Source organism: Schistocerca americana, chromosome 7, assembly GCF_021461395.2.
Source record: "Schistocerca americana isolate TAMUIC-IGC-003095 chromosome 7, iqSchAmer2.1, whole genome shotgun sequence".
Lineage (NCBI taxonomy): Eukaryota > Metazoa > Arthropoda > Insecta > Orthoptera > Acrididae > Schistocerca > Schistocerca americana.
In genome coordinates, this window is record NC_060125.1 from 202,783,011 (window position 1) to 202,810,083 (window position 27,073).

A 27,073-nucleotide genomic window follows, 5' to 3' on the forward strand; every position below is an offset into this window, starting at 1 on the left:
ACCTGATGAACGAAAAACATGAATGAGAGTATACAAGGTAAATTTCACTATGTAGACCTGGAGGAATATTAGTAGTCTGCTACTGTGGCCAAATAGCCAATCCTATAAAGCACGTACCAGGAAGCAAAGAGGTTTCTGTTCGCCTTGGACGATGCTCTTGTACAGTTTGGAACCACACAATAGGGAGCTCTCTGGGTACTTGGGGAAGAACGGGACACATGGGTTCCGAAAGGCTTAGCTGAGCAGTGTTCTGGGAGACGAAAGATAGGCGAAAGTCTATGCCTATTCATAGTTAATTCATTATCTTATTTTTGTAGACTTCATCTCCAATCAAAATTAACGTCTTAATCTAATCGTTCATTGCTCGTTGAGCGGTATATGGAATTTTTCTGGTTAATTTCGGAACATTTTAACCAGTTCCAAGTGGCCACGCTTACAAGCCAATGTTCTGCTCTACCTCTGGTCAGACTCGTGATGTACCTCCTCCGTTCAGTGTGAGTTCGTTCGTTGGTGATATCACGAGTATAGTATAACTGAAGAGATATCTGAAACGTCGCTAATTTCAATTTCAGTTCACAACCTACAGTAGTTTCCACATGTCTTCGTTGTCTCAGCACATATTAAGACGGATCTGAGAACCTTAAGTTCACAGATAGTTACTCACAGCAATGTATCCCGTACAATTTGGTCAGCTATTCTGAATTTTATCACTAATTTTAAGCAGAATTATTGTCTGTGACGACCACGTGTTCGCGGATTGCGAGAAACGTTACATGTCTCAGTTACTCATTTTCGGGGTAAATCTTACAAAGTAGTTTCAGAATTTCTTTTATGTTGCAACTATTAGCAGTGTATTGGTATTGATGACTTCTTGTTCACTTGCTTCGCGCACACAATCCAAGGGAACGACCGTTTGCCCATCACGTATATACTGCTGAAGTTATACTTTATTCTTATATCTGTCCTGAATCTTTATTATATGAGTATGTGTGCATGAATGTCTTCATTGAATTATTCCTCTGACCATTCAGTAACTAATAATTAATGATACATCGAGCTGGGTCTCCAAGACTCAGTCGTAAATGTGATTTTGTAACTCTGCCAAGACCATTATGTAGAACAGCATCCATCAGTCATTTGGCAGATGTTTAATTAATTAATTTCTACAGTTTCGCCCTCAATAAATGTGATATTTTTACCGGAGCACGTGCTTACTTATGCCCTCGCAAACTTCCATTTTTACAACCTATTGCTATCCGTTGTGCAACACATAAATATAGCCTAGTTACTGTATTCATGTAACATTGCATGCATTAGATTGGGTACTGGGAAGAGCTTGAGGTACAAACATGGACTGTGGGAAAACCGGAACAGAAGAGAATAGAAGCATTTCAGATGTGGTGCTACAGACGTATGTTAAAAATTAGATGGACTGATAGGATAAGGAATGCGGAGGTTCTGCGCAGAATCGGGGAGGAAGGAATATGTGGAGGACACTGACAAGGAAAAGGGACAGGATGGTAGGACGTCTGTTAAGACATTAGGGAATTATTTCCATGGTACTAGAGGGAGGTGTAGTGTCCAAAAACTGTAGAGGAAGACAGAGATTGGAACACATCCACCAGATAATTGAGGATGTAGGTTGCAACTGCTACTCTGAGATGAAAAGGTTGGCACAGGAGAGAAATTCGTGGCAGGTCGCATAAAATTACTCAGAAGACAGATGAAGCAATAAAAGAGATGTGGTATCTTAGATTGATAGCACCCTCACCGGCATCTCATACGTAATCTACAACTGCATCTCGACAAAAAACAGAGTTTTAACTACCAAATTGACAATTGACAAAGCCTCCAAAATTATGAACAAACTAGCAACACTCTACAGAATCAGTACACATTACCTATTAAGATGAGAAGGACCTACCAAATTGCCATATTTGAATCCATCACATGCTTCGCCGCAAGTGCGTGGGCTTACAGACTTAACATAGAGACTAACAAGACAATTGCAAGACGAGGTCAACGTAATGTAGTCCTGAGAATGAGTGGGGCTTTCAACACCACGTCACTAGAGGGACTTTGCGTTGTGATGGGGACCTGTCCTATAGATATAACAATACGGTATAGAGCTGAACTTTACTGGCTTAAGACGGACAGGCTTGATAAGATCACCGAAATTACAGGAACCAACATTACGAACAAAACACAAACGAAACAATGGCGGATTCAAACATCGCAGAGAGAGTGGGACACATCCTACAGGGGACGCCGAGTACACTCTTTCTTTCCTGACATACGTGTAAGATTACAAGTGTAACATGTTGACCCAACTCGGGGAATAGTCCATTTCGTGACAGGCTACGGGCAGTATCCGGTACATTTAAACCGCATGGGACTAACTGACACCATGGGACACCAGAGCATGTCACACTGCTATGCAACATGCTTGTACAAGTGAGACCTATACAAGACAACAGTGACATCACCAGAATAATAAGTAAGCCCGATGACTGGAACACAGTAAACAGCGTAGCCAATATTGTGTCGAAAACAGTGCATGGAGAATACAAGCGCCAAAACCCATATGGGAGTACACAAGCACGACCACAGTTTCCGAAACCGAGAAAGGAACCAACACACTAAGTGAACGTGACTCAGAAGGGATCAACAAGTAAGGGACCCGAACCAACAACACATTACACTGCATGCAAGAACACAGTTACAAACTACACAACAGGCAGTAACAATCATGAAACAAACACTGGCATTACATACTAAGACTCTAGTAGTAACATAACGTCGCTTGAGTGGAGAATTCGCGAAGAACTTTTATTCCGAAGCTCCTACTCCCCAACGACATATTGCATAGTGTTTAAAGTATACTGCAGACAAGCAGTAATGTATTGTTCTTCTTGTTGCATGTAGATAGAACATATTCTCTTCTCAGTTTGATGCTACAATGAATTAATTTTCTACATCAAATGTATATTCTGTATAAAGTATGCATAAAACTAAAAATGTAATATTATAAGTTATTTAAGCAATAATGCACTCGCACAGCAATGATCTACATTCTTTTTGTACTAACAAATTTACCAACGTAAGTGTATTTCTCATGTAAAGCTAAAATTCATGTATTCAATGTATCAAATGCTCAGTAATTATTTAATCTGTATAATACCAGGTTTATGTATCTAAGGTATCACGTAGAATATACCGCAACTAACAACAATAGGACAAACAAACAGCTGCTGAATGTCATGTAGTGTCCTGACTTGCCACACTAACAGTTATATACCAATAATCACAAACAGAGTAAACATAAATAAGCACAAACCATTTCTGATGAGAACAGCTCGAGATGCTACCGAGAATTTCTCACCGGAAGTAGGTAGAAATACTGCAAATTATTTACATTCATTGAATTAAATTTTCCTTTTTATTTTTCTTTGACATTGGCATGTATACAGGGTGGTCTATTGATAGTGACTGTGCGAAATATCTCACGAAATAGGCAACAAACCAGAAAACTACAAAGAACAAAACTCATCTAGCTTGAAGGGGGAAACCAGCTGGCACTATGGTTGGCCAGCTAGATGGCGCTGCCATAGCTCAAACGGATATCAACTGCGTTTTTTTAAATAGGGACCCCCATTTTTTATTACATATTCCTGTAGTACGTAAACAAATATGAATGTTTTAGTTGGACCACTTTTTTCGCTTTGTGATAGATGGCGCTGTAATAGTCGCAAACGTATAACTACGTGGTATCATGTAACATTCCGCCAGTGCGGACGGTACTTGCTTTGTGATGCGTTACCCGTGTTAAAATGGACCGTTTACCAATTGAGGAAAAGGTCGATATCCTGTTGATGTATGGCTATTGTGATCAAAATGCCCAACGAGTGTGTGCTATGTATGCTGCTCGGTATCCTGAACGACATCATCCAAATGTCCGAACCGTTCGCTGGATAGTTACGTTATTTAAGGAAACAGGAAGGGTTCAGCCACATGTGAAACGTCAACCACGACCTGCAACAAATGATGATGCCCAAGCAGGTGTTTTAGCTGCTGTCGCGGCTAATCCGCATATTAGTAGCAGACAAATTGCGCGAGAATCGGGAGTCTCAAAAACGTCGGTATTGAGAATGCTACATCAGCATCAGTTGCACCCGTACCATATTTCTATGCACCAGGAATTGCATGGTGACGACTTTGAATGTCGTGCACAGTTCTATCACTGGGCACAAGAGAAATTACGGGACGATGACAGATTTTTAGCACGCGTTCTATTTAGCGACGAAGCGTGATTCACTAACAGTGATATCGGAAACCGGCATAATATGCACTATCGGGCAACGGAAAATCCACGATGGCTACGACAAGTGGAACATTAGTGACCTTGGCGGGTTAATGTATGATGCGGCATCATGGGAGGAAGGATAATTGGCCCCCATTTTATCTATGACAATCTAAATGGTGTAATGTATGTTGATTTCCTACGTAATGTTCTACCGACGTTACTACAAGATGTTTCACTGCATGAAAGAATGGCGATGTACTTCCAACATGATGTATGTCCGGCACATAGCTCGCGTGCGGTTGAAGCCGTATTGAATAGCATCTCTCATGACAGGTGGATTGGTCGTTCACCGGATCTGACGACCCCGGATTCATTTCTGTGGGGAAAGTTGAAGGATATTTGCTATCGTGATCCACCGACAACGCCTTGTGGGGCGGCTGGTGGAAATTAGTTGTTATAAAAATGTTTTGTTATTTCTGCTGTTGTTTTGGCGTTCTCAGCACTGGCTCTCTAACTACAATATTGGCAACCAGAAAGTGATTAGCAAAACGTGAAGCCTGTAATTAGAATTCCTTGTGCCCACTTCATCTGAGAAATACACTTATAACTACAGCTTATAGCTCTGAGGAATTAGGAGATTGTCTGGGATTCATAATCAAAAACCATTCTCTAAAAATGTTCACTATATTCTGAGAGGCACAGACCAAAAAGAATCCACACAATCCAACTAACAGAGCAGTTAAGAGTCTAATGCGTTGATAGTACTATAACTGTTCAAATTAAATGTTTAAGTGAATGCTCGCCATAATTTGATGATAATGTTCATCAAACGCCACGCTAAATAGTGGTAGAATGTTTGTCCCGCGGCGGCACGTGAAAATACGACATACGCAAACTGAAGATAGAGCATTAAAGTCATCCCAGAATGAACACTTCACTCGAAAACGATTTCATGGTTACGCGTATCCCGAGTAACTTATTACGGCATCCGAGGCTGTTTATAGCAATGATACAGACGCGACGCGACGCGACTCCTGGCACAGGTGGTGTGCTATTCAGCGTCTGGCGAGAACTGGGGCCTTTCTCTCTCTCGCAGCGTTCTTATATATAAAGCCGCGGTGCGGACGCCCAAGGGAAAGCCTGATCAAATCGGCTCTCCCGACTATCCGCTGGGCTAGTAATGCACCACTTCAATTTATTGAATAAATCATTGCTTCCTCTGCTGATGGCCGATGAAGCTCTCAATATAAATGTGCATTCAGCACACAAGTAAGTAATCATAATAAAAGTCTGACGTGGCTAAGTTAATTATTTTGGGCGAGAGAATTAATTTAATTACACTACACGCATTAGACGAGCTCTGAACTTGACCTTTGGAGATAGGCTATCGCTATAGTTTTATAGTCATTCAATTGAAACGTCTCACATCTTTATGATTATAGCGGATCTCCCTTCTACTTAAATTTAAACATCCTAGCCTTATTTAATCGCCTACTTAATCTATCTTGCTTCCTTAATTTCTAAGACAAAAACCAAAAAATCATGAATTTCAACAAAATTTTTAATTTGTGAGATCCAGAATACTGTTTCTACTAAATTATTATGAAAAAGGAATCTAAATACAAATTTCTAAGTTTATAGCTCTTTTCTGTTGCGCCAATGATTTTTACAGAAAAACGTCGAAATTTCGAAAATGGTTGAAGTTATTGAACTGATATTTAACTCATATTGATTTAGTATTACTCCTGACATGCTAGAAACGTTTCAGGTTATTTACTTGATTTTTAAAGTATTGCGCAACCGTTATGACGTCAGAGCTAGTTACAGCGGACTAGGCTGGCACACAATGGAAAGACTGATGAGAATCTTATAAGGCGTGAGTAGGCTGCTTCCCTACAGCCTGACAACATGCGTCAGCGCATTCTCGATGCATGTGCGAACATTACGGAAGGCGAACTACTCGCTGTTGAGAGGAATGTCGTTACACGTATTTCCAAATGCACTGAGTTTGACGGACATCAATTTGAGCATTTATCGCAGTAATGTGGTTTTTGCAGGTAATCACTCTGTAACAGCATGCTTTCTCAGAAATGATAAGTTCACAAAGGTCCATGTATCACATTGGAACAACCGAAATAAAATGTTCAAACGTACCTACGTGCGGTATTTTAATTTAAAAAACCTACCTGTTACCAATTGTTCGTCTAAAATTGTGAGCCATATGTTTGTGACTATTACAGCGCCTTCTATAACGATGCGAAAAAAGTGGTCCAACTAAAACATTCATATTTTTTACGTACTATACGCATGTGTAATAAAAATGGTAATTCCTATTTAAAAAGAAAAACGCAGTTGATAGCCGTTTGACAGATGGGAGCGCCATCTTGCGGGCCAACCATAGCGCCATCAGGTTTCCCCCTTCAAGCTAGACAAGTTTCGTTCTTTGTAGTTTTTTCGTTTGACGCTTATTTCGTGAGACATTTGGTCCGGTCACGATCAATGGACCACTCTGTATATTATATTCTCGTCAGCTAGGCAGAAACAGCTGTTAAGCACTTAATTCGCTGTAAACTTAGAGAAATTTTTGTATTATGATGTTTATATTATTTTATAAAAGCGTTAACAACAGTATACCAATAGCATTGTAATACTGAGAAGTGTTTGCTGTTGGATTCAGAAGCATCCGACCCACCTTAAGTTTCAAGGCGGTGGGTTAGTAAGAAGTGTTAATGAAATAAATAAATAAATCTCACGGTTGGCAGTGGACATGGACATTTCCGACAGACGACGATTGTGGTCGCTCGAGAACCCGGCGGATCCGACTGCGAGTGCCCACTGCCACCGCGATATAAGACAGCCGGCATACGCTACGCGACGCAGTCTCAGTTGTAGTCTTCAGTATTAATCACCCTTCGACATCTCGCTCGTGCGTTAGTAGGGGGAATGTTTGATCGCAACGCCTGGAGAAAGCTACAAGTCAAGTGAAACTTCTGTGTACTGTATTTATGTGTTCGCTAATCACTTCCGCTCGTGTTCAGCTTTGCTGATACGACTACTGCTTCAGTGCTCTGTAACTCACCTCTTACCGTCGTGTACGAAGTAGTTCATAGCACTTAACATTATTGCTATTCAAGAATTGATTTCACAAACGTTCGGGAAATTGTCCATTTTAGCAACTAAAAATCTTATCTAACTGTTTACTCTGCAATTATCATCACAATGTCAAATCCCACCCGCTTACTCAGCTACTTTGAATTACCTAGGTAACGTAATTTCATAAATATGAAAATGTAGTTTCAGGCTTGGTGAAGAAGTTGAACCCAAAGATTTAAATGGAAACGTCATACATAAGAAGTCAACCTTATTCTGACTTGTCAAAGATGTCAGTGAAGCGGACAGAGTTTCAGGACACTCACTTGCTCTTGGGGTGTGAAACCGCACCTCAAAGGCAGAAGGAGAAGATATGATCAGCGGTATGAGGGTACTGAAGGCAAGAAGGCAATGGAAACCACTGTATTAAAGACATGATGTTTAGCCACAGGACAAGAGGTCGGTAACTCATAAAGTGTCATGAAAATTTCTCCATTGGCAAACGATTCCAGACCAGTTCCCCATTCGGATCTCCATGGCTAAGTGCTAAGGTGACAAAGAGAAAAAGAATCAATAACCGACGTTACATTTAAGTTCTAAGTGCCATGGATGTTGGAAGTTTGAACGTGGAAGGGAAGCTAAGAAAGCTGAAAACAAATAACCTAGCCGGCCGGTGTGGCCGAGCGGTTCTAGGCGATTCACTCTGGAACCACGCGACCGCTTCGGTCGCAGGTTCGAATCCTGCCTCAGGCATGGATGTGTGTGATGTTCTTAGGTTTAAGTAGTCGTAAGTTCTAGGGGACTGATGACCTCAGATGCTAGGTCCCATAGTGCTCAGAGCAATTTGAACCATTTTTGAACAGAGATCCTAAAAATGAGTCTGTATATAAGGGGTCAGTGAATGAAATCTAAAGAAGACACGGATAACTGGTCAGAAGAGTACGGGATAATTTTAACTGCAGCAGAAAATGATGTAATCAGAGTATGTTTCGTTGAGAATAGCAAGGTAGAGCAGAGAGTGAGTTACTGTGAACAGATAAATCATAGGGCAATTCTCATCAGAATCGATAGCAAACCATCACCGAGAGAGATAATTCAGTTACACATGCTGACGTCACAAGCGTAAGATGAAGGCTAAGTGTATGAGGACACGGATTTAGTAGTTCAGTCCGTAAGGGGTATCGAAAATCTAATAGATCAGGGGGATTGGACTGTGGTTGTACGGGAGCAGTAGAACACAGCCGTAAATGAGAATGATAGACGAGAAAGACTAACAGTTCTGCAAATAATTTCAGCTAGTATTAGCGAATATTCTGTTCGAGGATCGCTAGAGTAGCAGTTATACTTTGAAAAGGCGTTACATTATGGTCAGGGAGTTTCCGAAGTCAGGTAGTGGATTTTAAACCGTATCCAGGTGCCGCTATAGACTCAGTTCAGAATTTAGTAAAGATGAAGACTAGGGTGAAATTTAAGAAACTGCTCAGGAAAAATTAAAGCGCAAGGAAATGCGATATGGAACTACTCACGAATGAAAAGAGACGCTGGAAGTTCTCTGCGGCTATAGATACTGCGATAATGAATGGCTTAGTAGGCAGTTCACGTTTAGAGCACTGGGCGTCCCTAAAAGGCGCAGTCATAGAAGCTGGAAAGAAAAACAAACGAACGAGAGAAGTAAGTGCGAGGAATCCATAACTAACAGAGGAAATACTGCACTTGATCGACGAAAAAAGGAAGTACAAAAATGTTCAGGGAAATTCAGGAATTGAGAAATACAACTCATTTAGGATCGAAATAAACAAAAACAACTTGGAAACTGCGGCAGAGTGACTGCAAGAAAGATGCGAAGAAATCGAGAAAGGAATGGTTCGCCGAAGGACTCATTCAGCATACAAAAAAATCAAAACAACATTTGGTGAGACTAAATGCAGTGGTGGCAAAATTGAGAGTGTGGTGACAATTGCACTGTTAAGTACAAAGGTGAGAGCGGATAAGTGGTAAGTTTACATTGAAGGTCTCTCTGAGAGGGAGGATTTTTGTCATAACGTGATGGAAGAAGGAACTAGAGTCGAGAATGAAGAGAAAGAGGACTATTAGAATCAGGTGTTAAAGGAAATTTTAACGACTTGCGATCAAAATTGGCAGAAGCAATAGATAATATTCCTTGTGAATTTATAAAATTGTTGGGGCAAATGTTAACGAATCGACTATTCACATTGGTCTGTAGATAGTATGACACTGGCGACCTACCATGTGAATGTCGAAAAAACACTATCCACACGACTCAGAAGGTAGTTTGAGCAGACAAGTACGAGAATTACCGCACTATCAGCTTTAAATCTCATGCATCCAAAAAGCTAAGATGAGTAATATACCCAAGAATGGAGAAGAAAATTGACGATCGGTTAGATGACAAGTAGTTTGCCTTTAGGAGAGGTAAGGAAACCAGACAGGCAGATCTGACGTTGCGGCTGATAATGGAACCAAGACTGAAGGAAAATCAAGACAAGTTCATAGGATTTTTTGACCTGCGAAAAGCGGTCGACAATGTCAAATAGCGCGAAGTGTTCGAAATTCTGAGCAATGTGGATAATTGTACGGAAAGACGAGTATTTTGCAATATCAACAAGAATAAGTGGTAATAATAAGACTGAAAGGCCAAGAACTGAGAGCTCGGATTAACATGGGTGTGTGGCAGGGATATAGTCTTTCGTGCTTTCTGTTCAATCTATACACCGAAGAGGCAATGACTAAAATAAAAGGAAATTTCAAGAACATGATTAAAATACAGTGCGAAAGGATATCAATGATTGGATTTGCTGATGAGACTGCTCTCCTCAGTAAACGTGAAGAAGTATTATACGATGCGCTGAATCGAATGAACTGTCGAATGAGTACAGAACGTGAATTGAAAGGAAATAGACGAAAAACGATAGCAACGCTGACAGCGAGAAAATTACCATCCGAACTACATCGAATTGTAAGGCAGTGAAACGTGGATGTGGAAAAACCAGAACATAAGAGAAACCAGACAATTGAGAAGTTGTGCTACAGACAAATGGGAAAATTAGGTGGACTGATAAGCTAAGCACTACAGAATCGTCGAGGATAGGAGTATGTCACAAAAACTGACATGTGGGAAACACATGTAGAAAGGGACATGATGACAAGACGTCTATTAAGACATCAGGGAGTACCTTCCATGGTACTAGACGGAGACGTAGAGGGCAGAAACTACAATCCTGGAAATGGAAAAAAGAACACATTGACACCGGTGTGTCAGACCCACCATACTTGCTCCGGACACTGCGAGAGGGCTGTACAAGCAATGATCTCACGCACGGCACAGCGGACACACCAGGAACCGCGGTGTTGGCCGTCGAATGGCGCTAGCTGCGCAGCATTTGTGCACCGCCGCCGTCAGTGTCAGCCAGTTTGCCGTGGCATACGGAGCTCCATCGCAGTCTTTAACACTGGTAGCATGCCGCGACAGCGTGGACGTGAACCGTATGTGCAGTTGACGGACTTTGAGCGAGGGCGTATAGTGGGCATGCGGGAGGCCAGGTGGACGTACCGCCGAATTGCTCAACACGTGGGGCGTGAGGTCTCCACAGTACATCGATGTTGTCGCCAGTGGTCGGCGGAAGGTGCATGTGCCCGTCGACCTGGGACCGGACCGCAGCGACGCACGGATGCACGCCAAGACCGTAGGATCCTAGGCAGTGCCGTAGGGGACCGCACCGCCACTTCCCAGCAAATTAAGGACACTGTTGCTCCTGGGGTATCGGCGAGGACCATTCGCAACCGTCTCCATGAAGCTGGGCTACGGTCCCGCACACCGTTAGGCCGTCTTCCGCTCACGCCCCAACATCGTGCAGCCCGCCTCCAGTGGTGTCGCGACAGGCGTGAATGGAGGGACGAATGGAGACGTGTCGTCTTCAGCGATGAGAGTCGCTTCTGCCTTGGTGCCAATGATGGTCGTATGCGTGTTTGGCGCCGTGCAGGTGAGCGCCACAATCAGGACTGCATACGACCGAGGCACACAGGGCCAACACCCGGCATCATGGTGTGGGGAGCGATCTCCTACACTGGCCGTACACCACTGGTGATCGTCGAGGGGACACTGAATAGTGCACGGTACATCCAAACCGTCATCGAACCCATCGTTCTACCATTCCTAGACCGGCAAGGGAACTTGCTGTTCCAACAGGACAATGCACGTCCGCATGTATCCCGTGCCACCCAACGTGCTCTAGGAGGTGTAAGTCAACTACCCTGGCCAGCAAGATCTCCGGATCTGTCCCCCATTGAGCATGTTTGGGACTGGATGAAGTGTCGTCTCACGCGGTCTGAACGTCCAGCACGAACGCTGGTCCAACTGAGGCGCCAGGTGGAAATGGCATGGCAAGCCGTTCCACAGGACTACATCCAGCATCTCTACGACCGTCTCCATGGGAGAATAGCAGCCTGCATTGCTGCGAAAGGTGGATATACACTGTTCTAGTGCCGACATTGTGCATGCTTTGTTGCCTGTGTCTATGTGCCTGTGGTTCTGTCAGTGTGATCATGTGATGTATCTGACCCCAGGAATGTGTCAATAAAGTTTCCCCTTCCTGGGACAATGAATTCACGGTGTTCTTATTTCAATTTCCAGGAGTGTATAAAAGGTGACCGAGATTGGAAGATACGCAGCAAATAATTGAGGACATCGGCTGCAATTACTACTCTGAGATGAGAAGGTAGGCACAAAAAGGAATTCGTGGCGGGCAGCATGATATCATTCAGAAGACCAATGAAAAAAAATGTATATGCTGTATTACGAGATACTAGATTGCGCAGAATATACATTTATGTATCTTTTTATAATGCAGTGTGTTCGAAAATTTGCGCTACAAACTTTTAGGACTTGTAGAGGGAAGTGACTGCGTAATATTTAGAACGGGGATCAATGTCGGGAAATGTACCGTTCCCGTTCTACGACGGTTTCGCATGTTTAACTCGTCCACGTCTGCTTGAAGAATCGAATTAGGCAAGACGCAGTGCAATTTTTGGGTAAAATTTCAAAAGGAACAAAACGAAACATCGATTTATCACTAAAGTACATATGTTTGTTTTGACTAATAAACATTGTGTGTTTGCGTTATTCCAAAACAAAAAAGAATACAGCACACTGTACATTCAGAACTGTACTGATGCATTACAACAATGGCTCCATGTGGCGTCCACCAAAGTTGTTACAGACATTCTATCGATGAAGCATATTCTGCTACACCCTCTCCATTCAACTTGGTGTCTCTTCAGTTTTTAGTGCAGCGACCAGAATTCGTGCCATGTCTTCTCTCTGTCTGTACAGGAGTCTCGCAGCAAGGCAGACGGAGATGGCATCAACTGACCGTCTGGCGCATTACACGTCATCCTATCTATCCTATTGCCTAACAAGACACGCAACTCAGACCTTTTCTCTCAGCAGACGTGGACACGTTACAAATATGAACTGAAACCGTCGTAGGATGGATATGGTACGTTTCGGGACACGGATTCGTATTCAGAATATCTTGTGACAGCCACCCGAGGGCGTTACTGTGGTTCTTGTATAATGTTGTTACAAGCGTTAACAGGGTATGTAATGGGCGTGAACAACGTCAAATGTCTGCTGAGTCCTAGCTGTTTTTAACGGGAATTTCCGAACATCCCGTATATAAATGTTTTGCATATACTATAAAACTACAAAATTATTTGTTTTGCAAGAACTGACGAATTTCGCATCAGATGTAGATTCAGTGAACAGCCTTTTCTACCAGCGTAAGATTCTTAGTGTTCCACTTTCTCAGCACAATGCTACATTAATCGGCAGTCCAAGCTTCTCGGTCAGCACACCACTACAGATGCAGCCGTTAGAGTTGCGGTGTTAAAGACAGTCTATGCATGGGACGAAAATTCCATCGTCTGGTTGCTGCTGGTCTCCGACCGCTCATGTGGGGTGACACAAAATGTTGCAGATCGTCCATTATTAGTTCTCGGATGGCAGCCGCAGATGCGAAGGCGTTACGATATGTTTGGTGCACAATGCTGTAATTCTCTCTTGTGTTGCACAGACATGGTCGACCAGGAACTTGAAGACAAGCTGTCATGTTGCCCAACATCGGGCCGCTGTCACATATGAATGCCTCAAAAACCTTGATACTGAGTAATTGGAGCTTCCAGATTCTATCTGGTGTTTGTAGTTCTCAAGCAGCATATTCACCCTTCATAATCATCGCTCAAGAACTGATGTTTTTCACGCCCCTTATATACCCTACCAGCCATTGTAACAACCATACACAAGAGGAATACTAACGCCTTCTGCTGGCCGCTCTAATGTCACAAAGATTTAGAACGGTAGTCAATTACATAGCCGCCAATGATGTATAAATGCACGTAGTTAGGTAACAACTCCAGTTGTAAGTTCAAAAATGGTTCAAATGGCTCTGAGCACTATGGGACTCAACTGCTGTGGTCATAAGTCCCCTAGAACTTAGAACTACTTAAACCTAACTTACCTAAGGACATCACACACATCTATGCCCGAGGCAGGATTCGAACCTGCGACCGTAGCGGTCGTGCGGTTCCAGACTGTAGCGCCTTTAACCGCTCGGCTACTTCGGCCGGCCCAGTTCTAAGTGCTTCACGTTTTTTTCAGGTTGTCTATTCAGTAGACTTCCAAATATTTCACATCCCATTTTACATTTTATCTTTCTATCAATGAAGACACTTTATACTTCCTCACTTGATTTCTTTGTGACAAAAATTTTAACGGTGCGTCAGAACAGACATACCAACACCGAGTTGAGAAGTAGTTGGTGACGGAAAGTGTGAAGTTGCGATTTATATGCCAGGCAGAAATAGGAACTGTTCCATGATATACATGAAAATATTTGTTATTTCGGACCTGGTACGTATTTCGTAAACTGAAGGTGGAGGGGGAGAAAAGAAAAGGGGATGTCAGCGACCTTGTGACTTCATGCGGAGCCAGCGGCGCGGAATGAAAATACGTGCCGAATCTTGTTTCGAATATGGGAATATCTTGGTTTTACTGAAGGCAAATAATTTAAAAAGAATAATTAAAACTGGTTGTTCCACTGATTTTTTAGATTTCAGTTCGTAACTAATAACACGGAGAATGTGATTAAATTTTAAATGGAATATTAGTATCGTCAAAATGTTGAAAAGGAACGCCGTGTTATGAATAGACTTTCACGTAACGCTTTTGATTAATCAAAAGTATATCGAGCAAACGTATAGTTGTGACGACCACGGCGGACAGAGCCATCACACCGACGTCATCTCAGACGCCGTCGCAATCTGTTCCACCGCGCGACCGTGGCTCGGGGCGCGGACGGCGGAGGGAGCGTGCCGCGGGCGGAGGGTATTTAAATCGGCCGCCGCCGCGATCGAACCCAGTTCCCTCTAAGCAGCCATAGCGTACGGATCTCCGTGCCGGCACGTTCACAGGAGCTCAGTCCGTCAGTTCACCTGATGATGGCGACATGTATGATCGCCGAAATATTGTGCCCGTTGGACACTATAGACCGGCAGCACACCCGTGGATATTTTGATTAAGGAATGAATTGAGCTGGTGGGTAATGGGACTGTGTTGCTAGCAATGACTGCTCCTTGTTTTCGTGGCAAGGCAGCCTTGAGTGAAGGCAGCCACCCCGCAGTAGCCTGGAGTGGAGGTCGCCGTGCGCCCTTCACCTTGAGTTGCTATCTGATGCCGGTGCGCTGCCAAGTGCCGGATGTGGTGGGTTTGTACGGCACCGCAGGGTAGGGTAGGAGTAACGAGATTGCAGCGAACGCACGTGTCTGCGCTCAGCCACTAATGGCCGGCCTAAATATTTAACGAGACCCGTGGCGTCTCTCTCATGGGCCAGACAACTCTACAGGCCGCGATACTCTCTTAAACGTAACAACAGTAGCACACCGTTACGCTCTTGTCCACACTGCCTTAACAACGGTATAAATTTTACCGTCTTGTCAGATAAAAAATTTCAAGACGCCTGTTAGCGGACCTGTGGACTGGGGGCCAAACCGCACAATAACCCAGGGTTCGATGTGGGGCGGCAGTGGGGTTGTGTTCCACTGACGGCTGCGGCGGGAAAGATGTCTCTCCGTCGTTTCTAGGTTTCCGTTTGCATGAAACCCAATACAATACGCTGTCCTCAATCACCGATATACACACACTAAAAAAAAAAAAATGCACCTCGGTTCGGAGAGTTCCGAAACCTGTACAGAAAACAAGAATAGAGATCAACATAAACATCATTTCCGCCCTTTTTATTGCTCACGAAAACCACACATTGCATGTTGTACCACCATACAGAGAGAACTTCAGAGGTGGTGGTCCATACTGCTGTACACACCGGTATCTCTAATACCCAGGAGCATCGCCTATTGCCTTGATGCATGCCTGTATTCGACGTGGAATACTATCCACAAGTTCATTACGGCACTGTTGGTCCAGATTTTCCCACTCCTCCACGGCAATTCGGCGTACAACCCTCAGAATGGTTGGTGGATCACATCGTCCATAAACAGCCCTTTTCAATCTATCCCAGGCAAGTTCGATTGGGTTCATGTCTGGAGAACATGCTGGCCACTCTGGTCGAGCGATGTCATTATCCTGAAGGAAGTCATTCACAAGATGATCACGATGGGGAAGCGAATTCTCGTCCATGAAGACGAATGCCTCTGAAATATGCTATCGATATGTTTGCACTATCGGTCGGAGGATGGCATTCACGTATCGCACAGCTGTTACGGCGCCTTACATGACCAAAGAACAGCGTGAGTCGGCCTCACACAATGCAACTCCAAAGCATCAGGGTACCTCCACTTTGCTCAACCAGCTCGACAGTGTGCCTCAGGCGTGAAAGATTTTCACATAAAATACCTGTGGCCTTAGTTTTCAGCACACCGTCTGGAAGACACAGGTGACTCAGTATTACCTTCAATGTAAAAGATTTCTGGAACACTTAAGATCAAATGAGGCGTTAGGGATAGGTAACATCCCACAGAAATTTCTAAATTCATTGGAAATGGCGAAAAAAACAAATATTGCAGTTGGTGTGTAGAGACTGTGAGACTGGCGACGTACTATCAGACATTCCGAAGCTAGTAAGAGCTTACAACTAATGCACCATCAGGTTATCAAATCATGCATCCAAGTTGCTGAAAAGAATAGGGATATGTCAGATGACGAGCGGCTTGTCTTTATGAAAGGTTCAGGCGCCAATCCAGATCAGTCAAGACATTCATCGAATTGGTCGTCCTGGAAAAAGCGGTCGCCAATGTTTAAAAGGGTGTAAGATGTTAGAAAATGTGAGAAAAATTTGTATTATTTTAAGGCGAGAAAACCACTAGGGCCACATGCGCCCATGTTAAAACCGAAGAACACGAAGAGAATAAGAGTTAAAAACGACTATTCGTTAATCGCAAGTGACGGAAGGGAAGACATGCAAAAACAGGGAATTGGAGAAAGAACCATAAAATACGCCATAGAAACACGGAGGTCCTGAACTAAAGATTAAAGGTACTTCGCCATATTGCTACGAAGGATAATAAATGAAAGTATGTCGACAGCCCGCGTGTCGTCCGCTAAAACGGCCTGTACCTCAGAAGGCAACATAAATGGGAACGTAAATGCTTGTAAAAGGGCATTTCGTCGGGATATGGCAAACCGTCACAGTTTGAGGGCAATGAGCTTATAGTGGTGGGAGATCAACACTTAAAAAATGGCGATGGGGAAATAGACCGTGCCCAGTACACAACCTAAATGATGTTCTTGCGACAAGAGGACCGACAGGAGGTCGTTCAAACCAATGGGAGATACTTAATTCCGTGGAGATTCTTTTCCTGAAGGAGAGACTAGTGGTGATGCCAAAGCGACACCTCCTGCTGACGGACGGCTTCGCAGAGATCGTAGGAGGCAGTAGATGAACTAACGGGACGAGGTACGAGGACTGCAGACTTTGCAGCAGCGTCAGCGACCTCGTTTCCTGTCAGACGGACGTGACCAGAAACCTACATGAATATCACAGCGGCTCCATCAAGACTGAGTAAGTGACAGCTTTCCTGTGCCCGTTGCTCTAAGAGGTGGGCGGTGTATAGCACACTATGGCTCTGAAGGGCACTGAGAGATTTCGAGTAGCTGACGCAATTGAAGAGCCTGTGTCGCCGGATGCACTGTGCCGCCTGACACAGGCTGCAGATATCTGCTGTAAAAACCGAACAGTTTTCGAAGAGCAGATACCGAGAAACGTCCGTGCCACTCCCGAAACCATGGTCAGTCCGAGAGCCATCAGTGTATCGCGAAGTTTGGTGCAAAGGTCGTGAAACTTAACGGCGATAAAGCTAAGCAGGAGTAGTGTCTTTAAGAAGCGAATGAAGGCCAGGGTGAACACAGGCCGCCGCACGAAGCCAAGGTAGTGAAGAGTTCACATCAATCGGGAAAGGGAAGATAGCGTGAAGTTAAGCTGCCGCAGCAAGAACCGAATGCGATCTCCAGGGAGTAACAGAGGAGAGGGACACGCCCGATACAGGCGATCAAAGGAGTCATCAAATAAGGAGGCGTAGGAAGTGTAGCAAGGCATAGCAGACAAACGGCACACGTATCTGCCGAGGAGGAAGTCACTGTGGTATGAGAGTGCTAGTTCGGCTGCTTCGGAATACAGACTCTTAACCGGGCTAGTGTAAAAGGCGCCAGTGGCCAAACGCATGCCACGATGGTGGATGGTATTCAGATGGCGTAAGAGCGACGGGCGTGCCCATGCATAAACGAAACACCCATAGTCTACGCCCACGGAGGAGGGTGGTCCGATCCACTCCACAGGAAGTATTGCTGAGGACATGTAGGACACTGAGGGACTGCATACAGCGGACAACTAGCTAAGACACTTGAGAGGACCAACCAGGTTTCCTATAAAGAATTAGACCAAGGAATTTCGTAGTGTCAACGAACGGAAGAGCAACATGCTCAAGGGTAGCCGCCAGAAATTCGTATAAACGGATTTGTCAGTGGAAAAGCGAAAGCCACTGTCTACGCCCCATAAGTAAAGACAATCGGGACATCGATGAAGACGCCGCTCAAGGAGACAAGGCCGTGGAGAACTGCAATAAAGGAAAAATTCATCAGCAAAGAAGGAGCCACTGATTCCCTGCAGGAGACTGGACTTAATAGGGTTAATGGCGATAGCAAAGAGGATGACCCTCAGGACAGAACCCTGAGGCACACAGATTTCATAAATAAAGGTGTCCTACAAGGCAGAACCAGCACTTACCTTGAAAACTCTCTTTTAAGAGTTCCTGAAGAAACGGTGCATGATGCCAAGGAAGCCCAACGTGTAGAGAGTATGGAGGATACCAGTTCTCCAGCAGGTATCATAGTCTTTCGCCAAACCTGAAAACACGGACACAGTCTGATATTTCCGCAGAAAACGATTCATGACGTGGGTTGACAAAGTGACGTGAACGGCGCCCGCTAAATCTACTCTGTGCGAGACTCGAGCCATCACACCGGCAGGGCGTGAAACATACGTTTCCATTACCTTGCAGAGACAGCTGGTGAGAGAAACGGGGTGATAACCTGAAGTGCTTAGGTATGGGTAAGACAATGGCCTCACACCAGCGCCTGGGAAATGTGCCCTCTGCCCAGATGCGATTGTACGTATGAATGATAAAATTCTTGCCCGCAAGAGAAAGATTCTACAACATTTGAATATGAACATCGTTCCACGCTGGAGCGGAGGGTTGGGATGAAATGAGAGCATGATATAACCCCCTCATGGTAAAGACAGCATTGTAGCACTCACGATTCTGAGAAGAGAAGGTTATCGCTGGAACCTCCTCCACTGGGGTACGTCGGTTCGCCTGTTTTCCATCCCATCTTTGTGCGTCTTTGAAAGACCATTTATCTCGGTGCTACCACTGAGCGTTGGAATAGCCTCTTGATGTCTTACCTTCGAGCGCACTAGTTTTTCAGTAAGATGGAGGTGCTTTGTTGTACCGTCTTAGTCTAGTCTGTTTGAAGTTTTCCATGTGTTGGTTCGTCTAATAATTTGAGCACTTTTTGTCGTAGTCACGTCTCTCAAGAATGACAGTAGTGTTACTCTTGTCGGCGGGAGAACGACAATCTATATTTTCTTTGAGGCTGCGTAGTGCTGGTCTTTTGGCTCTGGAGATATTGTTTCTGGCCAGCGTTCCTCTTTAATGAATCCGGCAAGTTTCCCTACTAATTTCTTCAGCCTTCTCGTCTGGGAGCCCTTCGATTGCCTGTTCTACTGGTCATTAAAGTTGCTACACCAAGAAGGAATGCAGATGATAAACGGATATTCATTGGACAAATATACTATATACATTAACACGCAATTTGGGCGCATAGATCCTGAGAAATCAGTACCCAGAACAACCACCTCTGGCCGTAATAACGGCCTTGATACGCCTGGGCATTGAGTCAAACAGAGCTTGGATGGCGTGTACAGGTACAGCTGCCTATGCAGCTTCAACACGATACCACAGTTCATCAAGAGTAGTGACTGGCGTATTGTGACGAGCCAGTTGCTCGGCCACCATTGACCAGACGTTTTCAATTGGTGAGAGAGCTGTAGAATGTGCTGGTCAGGGCAGCAGTCGAACAATTTCTGTATCCAGAAAGGCCCGTACACGACCTGCAGCATGTGGTCGTGCATTATCCTGCTGAAATGTAGGGTTTCACAAAGATCGAATGAAGGGTAGAGCCACGGGTCGTAAAACATCTGAAATGTAACGTCCACTGTTCAAAGTACCGTCAATGCGAGCAAGAGGTGACCGAGACGTGTAACCAATGGCACCCCATACCATCAGGCCGGGTGATACGCCAGTATGGCGATGACGAATACGCGCTTCCAATGTGAGTTCACCGCGATATCGCCAAACACGGATGCGACCATTATGATACTGTAAACAGAACCTGGATTCCGAAAAATGAAGTTTTACCATTCGTGCCCCGAGATTCGTCGTTGAGTACACCATCGCAGGCGCTCATGTCTGTGATGAAGCGTCAAGAGTAACCGCAGACATGGTCTCCAAGCTGATAGTCAATTCTGCTGCAAACGTTGTCGAACTGTTCGTGCTGATGGTTGTTGCCTTGCAAACGTCCCCATCTGTTGACTCGGGGTTCGAGACGTGGCTGCGCGTCCGTTACAGCCATGCGGATAAGACGCCTGTCATCTCGACTGCTAGTGATACGAGGCCGTTGGGACCAAGCACGGCGTTTCGTATTACTCTCCAGAACCCACCGATTTCATATTCTTCTAAAGTCATTGGATCTCGACCAACGGGAGCAGCAATGTCGCGATACGATAAACCGCAATCTCGATAGGCTACAATCCGACCTTTATCAAAGCCGGAAACATGAATGTACGCGTTTCTCCTCCTTACACGAGGCATCACAACAACGTCCCACCAGGCAACGCCGGTCAACTGCTGTTTGTGTATGAGAAATCGGTTGGAAACTTCCGTCATGTCAGCACTTTGTAGGTGTCGCCACCGGCGCCAACGTTGTGTCAATGCTGTGAAAAGCTAATCATTTGCACAACACAGCATTTTCTTCCTGTCGCTTAAATTTCGTTCTGTAGCACGTCATATTCATGTTGTAGCAGTTTTAATGGCCAGTAGAGTACTATTTCAGTGAACGGGAGTATTGTCAATATTGTCGTAAACTTGAGCTCCTCTTCAAGGACAGCTATAACTGTGTCGCCAAGTGGTTTCCACATGACATTGGTGATGGGGCGTCGTGTGGTCTCTGTTGCATCTTGTGGTTTGCCAGGTAGCAATCTGGCAAACCACAAGTAGAAACAGAGACCACATGACACACGACGCGCACAAGATCAATACAGACTTCCGATGACTGGCAAGACTTACTAGGAACGGTGATAGACTATGTCGTTCTCATGACTGTGGCGGTCTCATGAAAGCGGGTGAACACAAAATAATGTGCGGCTGTGGTAAACCCTGTATCGACCAAACAGCTCTTACGGTGGGAGATCGGTGCAGAGAACAACAAAGCTACGCTCGCCTAGGCCAACCAAGCCAGTTTGCCCTAGCAGAACATTGCATAAACACTGAGGAGACAAAAGTACTAGCCTCCACAAGCAACCACCGGAACTGCGTCTTAGATGAGGCCATTTAAATCAGCTTAACAGACAATCTCGTCATCAGGGACGGTGGTTACTAACTCGAGGCCTGGGAACTAATACTACCCTCCATCAAGGAGCAAAGGTGCAATCGGACACGGGATCATTCGGCCACGGCCACCAAAGAGATACTGAGCATCCCACCCCCACCCCCTCTCTTACAACCGGCAGCCACAGCCGACCCTTCCCCCACCACCGGACATGCAACACGTCGTCGGTGCACGGAATCGCACCTTGACCGGCCAGGAGTAAATACTAGCGGCAGAGAGAGGACAAATTCCCGCTCAGGCTGCGGAGAGGTAAGGATCGCTGTTGTCGCTGTTGCTGCTCGAGATGTCGGGCTGCGGAAGGGGACGCAAAGCTGCAGCCCCGTCCGACAACAGGAAGAAGATGACTGTAGCGCAGTACTTTCACTGCCAAAAGCCTGGCCACGTCGCCAAGCACTGCAGCGGCGCAGTCGCGTGTTGGAAGTGTGCGCAAGCACATGACACACGCGACTGCAAGAAGGAGAAGGATACTCTCTGTACCTGCGTAAACTGTGGCGGCGCACACGTGGCGAACGCCCGTTCCTGCACCTACAAGAGGAATTGGCGCGCACCGGACAAGAAGACGACGCGGGAGCAAGTGGCCACCACACATGAAGAGGTGGTCTCTTGTAGAGAAGGTGTCGTCTCTAGGCGTCTAAAGGACGCTGTACAAGAAGCCATGTCCGTCTTCAAATCCACCATGGCGGAAAAGAGGGCGGCCATGTTGGCGAGGCTCGGCGTCAGATTGCTGTGCTGACGCAGTTCGCTCAGCCAAAGAAAACTCCGCCACAAGAGAAGACACCGCTAGTCAGACGACTCCAGCACGAGAGAACGCAACGGTGGCCACGCTAACCGACGAGCCTGCCGAAGGGGAGGCGACGTAGCAAAATGACACCTAAGCAGCTGCACAAGAGGAAGCAGAGTGGAAAGAAGTACCACTCCTCCCACTACCGGACATGTACTGCGCAAGTGCTGTACTGAAGAACATTGCTAGTTGACTTCGCGACGGCACATACCCTCACCAGGAAAATCTCTATCCTTTTGTCCCACCAAACCATTCAAAACTGCCACTCCGACATCATGGATCTATCGAGAAGGTCATATTGGACTCTCCAGGGAAGATTACGAGCTCATCAATTCCTACCCTGTCTTCACTACCCTGCAGATGAAGGGTCTAATCGGTTCTCTTTACTACGGAGAACAAATGAAGACAGAATTCGCTACGTATCAAACCAACACCGAGGAACAGTTCTCAGTCACCAGTAAGAAGAAGAAGAAAAAGAGTCACATCGACATGAACAAGAAATAATCATCGGCACTCCTTGCCAGGTCCAGATATTATCAAAAAGTCCAGGAAAGAAGTTTCATCATGATTCTTAGGGGAGGAAAGGCCAAACTTCCACTTGAACTTCCTCACAGAGAGGAAAGTCAAAAAAGGAACAGAGAGAAGGAGCGGACAGACCTTTTCAACAGCACCACCTGATGATGGCGGAACAGTCAATCGCGGAAATATCGAAGGTATTCTACGATCGTGTCCGGCTGGACACCTGAGAACCCTTCTAAAAGCTCATGCGCCAGGGGAACCTGAGCGCCTAGTAAAATTCTTGTCCATAAATTCCCATACAAGTTCAAAGCAACGCACGACGTTGTCCTTTACATGTAAATATGCACTTTACATACGAAATGTCTCACCAGATTCAGAAAATGGAATTACCATATGGGTTGCTTAGAAACACTTGGAGGATTTCGCCCCTTCCAGTGGTGGTACTGGCGTCCTAACACCACACACACCAAAATTAAGGTAGCAGCCCAAACTACCAGTACTCAGGCAATGCGTGAATCTCGTCAAGAACTGTAATTTTAAACAACAAATGATCTGTAGATGTTAGCACCTGATAAAGTGATAATGTAGGACGTCTTCAGAGTTTACACATATGATGCTGTCCTCCTGTGTGACTGTATCTCACAACATAAACTCTATGACTCCTCGACTGGCCCACTAACCACCCATCTTTAATTACGCATAAAATTTCTATGAGTTATTGCAGCAGTTGGCGGTATGTAGCTGTCAATATCCATCCACAATGGTACTTCTTCGGGATATAATTATCGAAGAGTGGATTAAGATGGATATGGAATACCTAAAACAAGATGTAAGCCTTTCTGTCTCCTGAAACGAAGTCGTTATCTTGCCTATGGGCAGTGATACAGCGTATTAGTATGCTGTCTGCCTCTCGAGACTAGGTTTTGTCTGGTGCGCTTAGTACCACACAGTAGATAAGGGAACGCTGAAGATGAGAAAGATCTGCCTCCTCGAGGATTGCCGCCTTATGGTAGCGAGGGCATTTATGCACTCTGATATCACCCAGAGCTGTGCTGGAGGGAGTGGAACAGACAGGTCTCTTATTCAGGGGACAGACAAAGAGAAGTCCACAACGGACAGGGATGGGAGGGGGTGGGGGGGGGGGGGGGCGGGGGACGGGCCTCCTAGGTATACGAAAGCTTAACCTCCTAAATGAGACAACCTTGAGGAAAAACACAGAAGTATGTTCCACAAAAAAGTGAAAAGTTAGAATATGAAGACGGGAAATATACTGAAAGTAGAAAAATAAAATTTTACTGGAATAAGCACTAAATACCGAAAACTAACAAAGGAATTAAACAGTGCAAAATTTGATATAGCTGACGTATCAGAAAGGATGAAGGAGCTACAAGCATCTAAAGAAATTCATGGCTATATTATGATATACAGTGGAGGAAATCGATCTGAAAGGGAAGGAACTGGAGTTAGCACCAAAAGTACCCACGGAAAATTGTTGTATTTACGTGCTTTTATATATTGAAGACTGCACATTAATGGATGAAGATACTGGGGAAGACGGTGAATGTAATGGGTTAAATAAACTCCAGAAGGGGGAAAGAGAGGAAACACATGCAAAAGTACGAATGTACACAGAAGAAGATTAAGCTAATACCTAAATCAGAACATCTGATACTTGTTGGGGATAACGGCGCAAGGATAAGAAATTCTACCATTAAAGAAACAGTCTGTCCACAAGGAGAACACACTAAAAACTGTGTTGTATATCAGTTAAGAAATTTATCAGCAACTTCAGGTTAACAAATAGCTCTTCCAACACAAAGAAATTAAAAAATGTGCATTTAGCGCCAGAATTACTGGATGTATAATTCACTGCAGTGTTAGAAATGTGAAAGTCTTTCTGTTAACAGAAGACACTAGAGTCTACAGAGAATACGATGTTAGTGAATAAAATTTTCTTCTAGTATCAGATCTAAGAATGTCACTGTATATCCACAGCAGCACAGACGGAAAGAAACACAAGAAGAAGTTCATAGAACACATTTTCTTCAAGGTCTAGTCGTTAGATGGTAATAAAGAATATATTTAGAGAAATACTAAAAGAATTTCGAGAACATTTTTATTTCAAGTTAATATTGTAGTGTAGTTTAGTGCAACCGCTTAATTCTGGAATTGTGTTAATATGCTATGTTCCCTAGTAGCAAAATTACGTAACTTTTTAAAATGTGTCGTTGAATAATGTTTGACTTAGCTGTATTAAAGTTTAAAGAAAAGAGATTATAATTTTTGTCTAGGCGTTAATTAAGTTTTTAAATCATAATAATAAAAGTAGCGATATTGTGATAGAAACTGACTAATTGATAGTGACATCCGATACTTCAGTTCGGACCACAGAGAGTTTCGAAATTTAGTCTACGGGTTTAACTTCCCGTCGAAACGAAAGGTAGATATTTTAGTAAGACTAATCTGCCATAAAAATCAGTCACCGAAAATATATAAACCGAACAAAGGACTCTTTAAGGTAATAGTGATCAGGTATTCAAAAGAACAGAGCGTCTTCGGCGTTATCTTCACTCATATTAAGGTGGGAATGCTGCCGAGATAGAATTTAGTAGTTTGTATGAAAATCGAAAACAAGATTAAAATGTTTATCTCAGTGTTACATTTCAACCAGATTTGTATGTAATGACTGAAAAAAGAGTAAGTAGCACCGCAGAATACTGAGTAGTGCCGCCCTGTGTATATGAATACCAGACACAATGTAAAGAAGGTTTGTCAGTAAAGTTCTCAGCTTTGAGAGAACCACGGCATCCATTTTCTGTACGATTAAGCAGGGTTCCCTGTTGAACAATGGTCAATTTATCCTTCATATATAGGCTTATCGGAGTTCCTTGCATACACATTGTAGATAGCACTGAACTCCTTTACTAGATTCGAACATACCTCACAAAAGCTTACCATCCTTCATAGTATACTTTCACTCGTAGTGGTAGCTAATACGAAACACAAAACCATAAATTTACGTAAATATATGCGGTATGATGATTAGAATCCTATGAAAACAAATCGCTTAAGGAGAGAAAGGTGCAGAGTTATGTGACTGTGTGGCACCACTAGCTAGGCATTGTGATAAGACTTGATTCATTATAAGGGAGAAACAACTACATATCACGAAGCTGAGGATTATCAGTAACAGTGAAGAAGTGGAATTGCATGGTGAGCGTAAAGTCGTGCACTGGTTACAAAAATTTGTTCTTGAGGTTCTATGCTAATTACAGCTATGTGGTTTGTTCTGAATGGCAACTTAGATCATAAAGTTTCTGATGGGCAGACTTCTACATGTGCTCCATTTGTTGCCAGTAGAGCGTCTAGTCAGTTCTTTCCTTGTCTTTGCCAATGTCTTTTCTTTCACGCCGCAACAGAATCTCGCATTCATACCAAAGGAGATAACATCACAAACTAGTGAACTGAACACTCATCCTTTACGTAATCCCACAAAAAATTCAAAAGTGGGTGTGTCTGGTGAGCATGGTGGCCACGATATTGTACAATTTGTACAAATATATCGGTCCAGAAGGACTGCACGCAAGAATAAGCGCACAAGGAACCCTCGCTCTGACCGTACATCATCTTTTTGAAACACTACTACAGTTTGAAATTCCTATAACTGATGTGCAAGGTAAAGTTCAAATGAAGCGTTGTCTTAATGGTAGTCTAATGTAGTCGTTGTGTGGACAACAGTAAGTCTCGAAGTGTAGCTTATCCATAAAAAAACGTTATGAATGAAGCTATTGTTGTGGTTGGCAGGAGAGCCAACACCGTGTTACTAGAGTAGGCCGAAAGGCACGCGTTTTAGCTCACGCAGGCTGGCGTGAGGTATGGAACTGGACAAGGAAATTAGACTTTAGAAAAACGGACGTAGCTGGTGGAATACTTAACATTTATCCATTAACGATGCATGTCGCTCTTGACGGTACATGATTCACAATATCAATAGTAACTGAATATGGCGCCTTGCAAGGTCGTAGCAAATGACGTAGCTGAAGGCTATGCTAAACTATCGTCTCGGCAAGTGAGAACGTAAGTAGGCAGTGAACCAGCGCTAGCAAAGTCGACTGTACAACTGGGG